A 6,040-nucleotide genomic window follows, 5' to 3' on the forward strand; every position below is an offset into this window, starting at 1 on the left:
GGTAAGTACGGTAAGAGAAAGATGTTTTCATGACTGTGTCAGTTGAGGCTGGTTTGAGTCATGAAATAACAGAAAATAGGAAAAAGTACAGATTTTAAAAAAAAAAAAAAAGACAGATGAAGATTATTGAAAAGTTGGCTGTATTTCACGAGGAAGGAGCTCCAGCCACCACAGCTCTTCTGAGTCCTTCTGCACTGCCACATGCCTGCCTTCTGCCCACCTTTCCTTTGATGATCCTGTGTTTTCACCCCTTTTCTCCTCATTGCATCTCCTTGCTAACCTTGTTGTTAGATCATCTATTGAGGTGCTTGTTCCAGTTTGTTCCTCTCTGTTGGACAGCAGAGCTGTGAATGTTTCACTCAGGACAGCTCACTCATTGCTGCTGGGGCTCAGCTGCTGCAGTGGGGGAAGCGCTTTGTGGGGAGCATCCCATCCAGATCCTGCAGGGTGATGGCAAATCTGCTGAACGGACTCATAGGGTGCACAGTGGCTGCAGCCAGACTCGCTCTGAGCTGGACCATTTTCAGTGCAAAATAAATTAAATCTTCTCATCATTTCACTGTTACATTTTAGCAAGTAAGCAAACAGAAAGGATGAGACCCAGGCTTTGCCAATAGCTGTGATCCTAGAGCAGTGAGATAGCAAGAGCTCAGTGGCAGAAGAGGAATAAGGACAGATGAGGGATTATTCTTATTGTTGCTATTATATCATTTTCCCTACATTTTTTTCTTGAAATGGTGGAATTCATTTTCTTTCAGGAGAAAACAGATCAGGGAAGTCCAGCCTCCCAGGACTGGACTCATACTTATTAGAATGGTGTTTATCCCCTTAATTTGGAGATTTCTCTTTCAGAAGTAAGTACACCTCTCCTAATCTCCTTTCCTTGAAAACAAAGCACATTTTATTCTCTGTATCTCATACTGGTGTGCTGCGCCTCTCTGAAGAAAATCTGCAACACCATCTGACTTTTGCAGCAATCCTAAAGACAGGGGTAAATCTCAGTGTTGAGCAATGTATGACTGAAAGGAAAAAAAAACCAAATCAGTTTGCTATTAGTGCAGTTATCCTCCAAGCTCCAAGTCAGGTGACCAGTCTATTGGCTCAATTTTCTGTGCAGCAGTTTGGATATTTTTCCATTTTGATGAGACTGTATTTTTTGAAAACAGAGACAAAAAGCCAAACAGGGTGGGGAGCTGGGGACGTTTCCAAGCAGCTCTGAGACAGCGTGGAACAGACAGAAATGTCATAAATAATGGTATATTTATTTTTTTCCAATAAAATTTCTGAGTGGCATCAAGAAAACAAAACAAAAAAAGATCTGCAATTCACTGTCCTGTCACTCAATAACATTTCATGTAGCTCTGTGCCAAACCCTTTTATTTGCTTCATGTGGCTCCTACAAGAACCAGGAACACATTAGGCATCCCTGTATGCCCACTGTGCCACCGAAGAGTCTCTCTCCAGCCCAGCTGTGCAGGCCACGGCTGGCACAGCTGGCAGCTAAATCAGAGCCCCATTAGCCACCAGATTTGATGGCAAGATGCAAAACTGAGGAAAGTCCTATGTCCACTAGAGCACTTCCCTGTCCTTAGATCTAGAATCTGGGCTCAAGAGCAAATTATCACTGACTTGATTTTGTGTCTTGCTGCAGGGGCTACTTTATATTTGTCTGAAATTGAGTGTTTATGCTGTCCTTGCCTCATCCTGAGTCAGCCCATACCTCCCTCTGTGGTAGAGATGGGAAAGCAATTCACCTGGATAGCCAGCTGTGCCTTGCAGAAGCGGAAGGGGCAAGAGGTTAAGGCTGTGAACTGCTTTTTGCAAAACCTTTTAATTGCCTTATTCAGGGACTGCAGCCAAGCCTATATCCCATTCCTTTAAGTTCTGTTATTTTCTCCTTACAGGAACAAAATGTACTCATATTCTATATACTTCCATGGGCTGCCCTGAACTGATGCACTTATTTTTCCCATCCCAATCCATAGAAATGATAGACCAACCTATTTCTGGCACTGGTGTCATAATGAAGCCTAGCATATATCTTAATATAATTACCCAAAAATGGGTTTATGGATTTGTTTGTTTGTTTATTCTGTGCATCCTTTGCCTTCTTGAGGGCACAAACACAGATTTTCCCACCTAAAATATGCATATTCAGCCTTCTTTATGCACAAATAGTGCTTCCCTGTAGCTGTCCTCCTCTGAATCTTCCAGGGGCTCCAGGGACCCTACCCACTTTATTTTTGGCTACTATGGCTACTAGTACTCAATACTTGCACCTGCACTCAATACTTTCCCTCCAAAGTACTAACCCTATTTTAGCCTCAACTGTCTTAAAAATTAACCCCATGAAATTCCTATCCCTGATATCTGCACCTTTTCTTCCCCGCTCATAGCACTTCCATGCAGGCTGCCCCTGCCTTCCCCATGCCTTTGGAGGGCTGCCTTTCTCAGGGCAAAATGTGCTTTGGGCAATCCTTGCTCTGTGCTAGGACAAATCTGGGACTTGGCACAACTGGAAGAGCCCAAGAGGACATTTCTGGGCTTGCTGTAAAGCAAATGTGGGTCCCAGCAAAGCAGTGAGGACATTTTTCTTTCAGTTGTCTGAGTTAATAATATTTAATTGAGTAACTTCCTAACTTAAAAGCTGTGGAGTTTGCACGTTTATTATTTCTTACCTACTGAATGTCATTAAGGTCACTGCTATCCCAGAAAAGGTTGTGTCAGAGTTGGATACAGCTCAGGATGAGGGCAGGGACAGTCAGCGCAGCACAGCTTTCCTATGAAGAGAGACTAGCTAGCCCTGAGGTCTGAATGGAGAGACTGATGCAGAATGGGATGAAGAGCAGTGAAGTGATGATGGCCAGGGAAAATGTGAATGGAGAACAGTTTGCTCAGGGTCTTCACAATGCAGTGAACAACTGATATCAAATCAGCAGAAGGAAATAATGGTTCATGACTGTGTAGTTATATTGTGGTGGTGTTTACAGCAGACTGCTTCAGAGGCCACAAGAATTAATAAATTGAGGAGACAGTGGAACTAAGCTTTGTTTAGGGCTGCTAAAAAGATTATGGTGTGAGTGCAGGCTTTATATCAAGACATAAACCACAGAGAGCTGGAAGAGTGTACAGAGGAAAAGGTTTCATACTCTTTCCACAGACATAGTTAAGATGCATCTGAAGGAAAGATACTGGGATGAATAAACCCTTAGTCTGACCTAAGCCAATTGCTCTGATATTAATGAATTTGGGAGACTAAGTGGAAGATTGGAAGGTGCAGCTTGTGCTTCCTTCCTTGTATCTCATTTTTTCCATAGTTAGGACCAGTGGTGACAACATGGATTTAGCCACAGTCGTCAAATATGAGGTCGCTTTTCTTTTGCCTAAGAGAAATCTGTAGTACCTCAAACCCCAGTTTAATTGTCCAGAACTCTGTAAGAATTGAAATTGAATAGGAAAGGGCCTTTCCATTAAAAACTGAGCAGCTCACTACTGTGTTACCCTATAGGACGTCTCAAACTTCAACAGTTGCCAACAGCAGCAGCTGAAGAATGATCTCTCCTGGCTGACACTCCATTTTCATACACAATTTATGGCACCAAGTGTTAATAATATATGGCCACAAACAGATGCTGCTTTTCTCCTTGCATGTGGTAATGAAGCTTATGACAAAGCCATGATGAGAAGGAAGGGAAGCAGAAGTGTTTTCATTGTAAGGGTCACCTCACCACAGGGAGACTTTGGTGAATTAAGCATCTGCACAGTGCACCCACATAAACGGGGCTCAGATGCTGCCTTTGGCCTCCTACCCTTTCTTTCCAGCTTTCCACTAATGCCTCACAAAGTGGGAAACAGAGAAACTATCCATGCCACAAATTCCAGATATCTACTTTCTCATTCTTATTCCAATTACTAATTTTGCAGGGTAGAAACAATTGAGAAACAACCACAGTAGACATGGACAGACATTTTCTCTGGGAGAGGCTGAGGGCTGCCACAGCTTGGAGAGGAAAGCCAGATGGAGCATCCTCAGCCCACTGGCAGCCAGCCCACAGTGCTCACTGGCCCCTTCTCCAGCAAGTCCTCCAGGTACACGTTCCTCCAGGCCCTGCTTTGCTGCCATTCCCAACAAATAAACAGCTCTTTGCAGCCCCAAAGGCCCACGCTCACCAGCCACAGACTCCTGCACATTGGAGTCTGCTCCCTGCTGTTGTTTCCTACAGGGAAGTGGCTAAAACCCCCTCCACCAGTGCCACGTTTTTCCACAAAAAGCGCCTGTTGTGATTAAGAATGTGCGCACGAGGGAGGTTTCCAAGCTTGAGCAATCCATCTGGCAGCAGCACGCACCACAGCAAGATTGTTCCCGCAGTACAGGACCCAGAGCTGATTTAATTGCATTAGTCACCACCAGCAGCACCGCTGATCTTGGACCCAGAGTGCTGGCCGGCCAGCAAGCCTCATGGTTATTTTAACTTTGTTTGCTTGACCTTTCCAGTGGTCCAGACCCCTCGAGGAGCTGAAGAATGCTTCATCCCCCGCGGCTGCCTCTGAAACACAGAGCAGCCAGGGCCAAGTGTTAGGCTAAGCATCAGGATGCACAGGCTGAGTAATGGTTCCTCTTCATGAGGGGAAAATTTGCCTCTTACTGACTGACTTTAAAGAAACCAGTTTTAGAACAGTGATTGAATTTGTTGGGAAAGAAGGAAATGGAGCTGGCTAATGTTTATTGTTCTGAGGATCATTAAACATTTCTTTATTTTGTTTATTAGCTGTGAGATTTCTTTACAGGCAAATAAATTCACAGATCTGCAGAACAGAACCAAAACCTGACATTTAGAGCCAGATTCAAGTTTTCCCAAAGTTTGTGAATGTTCCACTCATGTTATCCACTGATTCAAGCAGGATATAAGGATAGAAGCTGGAAAAAGTTGTGTCCTGGGAGAAAGTTTTGAAAATCTAGCAGGTAGCAGCCTCTCAGATAGATCATTCAAAGATACGTATTGTGTATCTAATATGTTACTTGCTATGATTCCTAAGACTGTAGACAAACCATTGCACAAGTTTAAGTAAGTCTCCAAATAATACTTCTAAAAAGCTGTTTACTGCCAGACCATTATTTTTTTAACCTCTTAAGCCAAACTCTCACTCTGCACAGCATCTGGGGAGGAAATTATTGCTCAAACTGCCAATGTCAAGACAGATGCCAGACAAACTTAGCTACGTAGCAGTGATATCTCATTCACTGCTGTCTGAACAGCACATTCGTCCTGGAATCCTGTGCTCCTCAACTTTCAGGAGTGCAGCTGTCAGAGGTGAGCTGACACAAGAATTTGTACATAAAGAGCCATAACACAACATGCTTTCATCTGGGAAGATTTACCATAACTCCTCCTGTCAACTGGATTACTGCCACATGGCTGGTTCAAAATTAAGACAAAACTAGAAGAAATTTACACCAAATGATCTATAAAACTGTGATATCAACACACAAGTCATACAAAAAGGATAAAATAGATTAAAAATTATTAAATTATATGTGATGTTATGCAACTCCATACCCTTTGGAGTTTGAAAGACCACCAGAAAATCCATAAATCTGGTAGACCAAAACAGGCTACTACAAGAATCAGATCTGTGTTTAAATAATCTTTTTCTCACAACATCTTGGTAAATTTTGACAATTTATTATTTTTTAAAAGATCCCACACCACCAATTTTTGAGGATGACAATGACAATCTAAATGTGCTAGTGGGATAATTGTTCTTGCTTCAACAACGAGCACATGGGCTGATGCTTCCAAAGTAGGAATAGTTACCTCTTGGGTTCAGGCTGCACTTAGCTGGAAATACTTTATTGTTTGAAACTTCCTGATTAACACTTCTTGGGATTCTGTAAATAGCTGAGGAGGAAAACATCTGTGCTCAGATAAAAGACATTTGTGGATTTGCTGTCAGAGATGTGCAGCTCCCAGAGCAGCATCCCCATGAACCAAAGGAGATGACTGTAAAAATGATGCCTGCAGTCACTCAGGGAGTGAGA

This window comes from Prinia subflava, chromosome 2 (assembly GCF_021018805.1).
Source record: "Prinia subflava isolate CZ2003 ecotype Zambia chromosome 2, Cam_Psub_1.2, whole genome shotgun sequence".
Classification (NCBI taxonomy): Eukaryota; Metazoa; Chordata; class Aves; order Passeriformes; family Cisticolidae; genus Prinia; species Prinia subflava.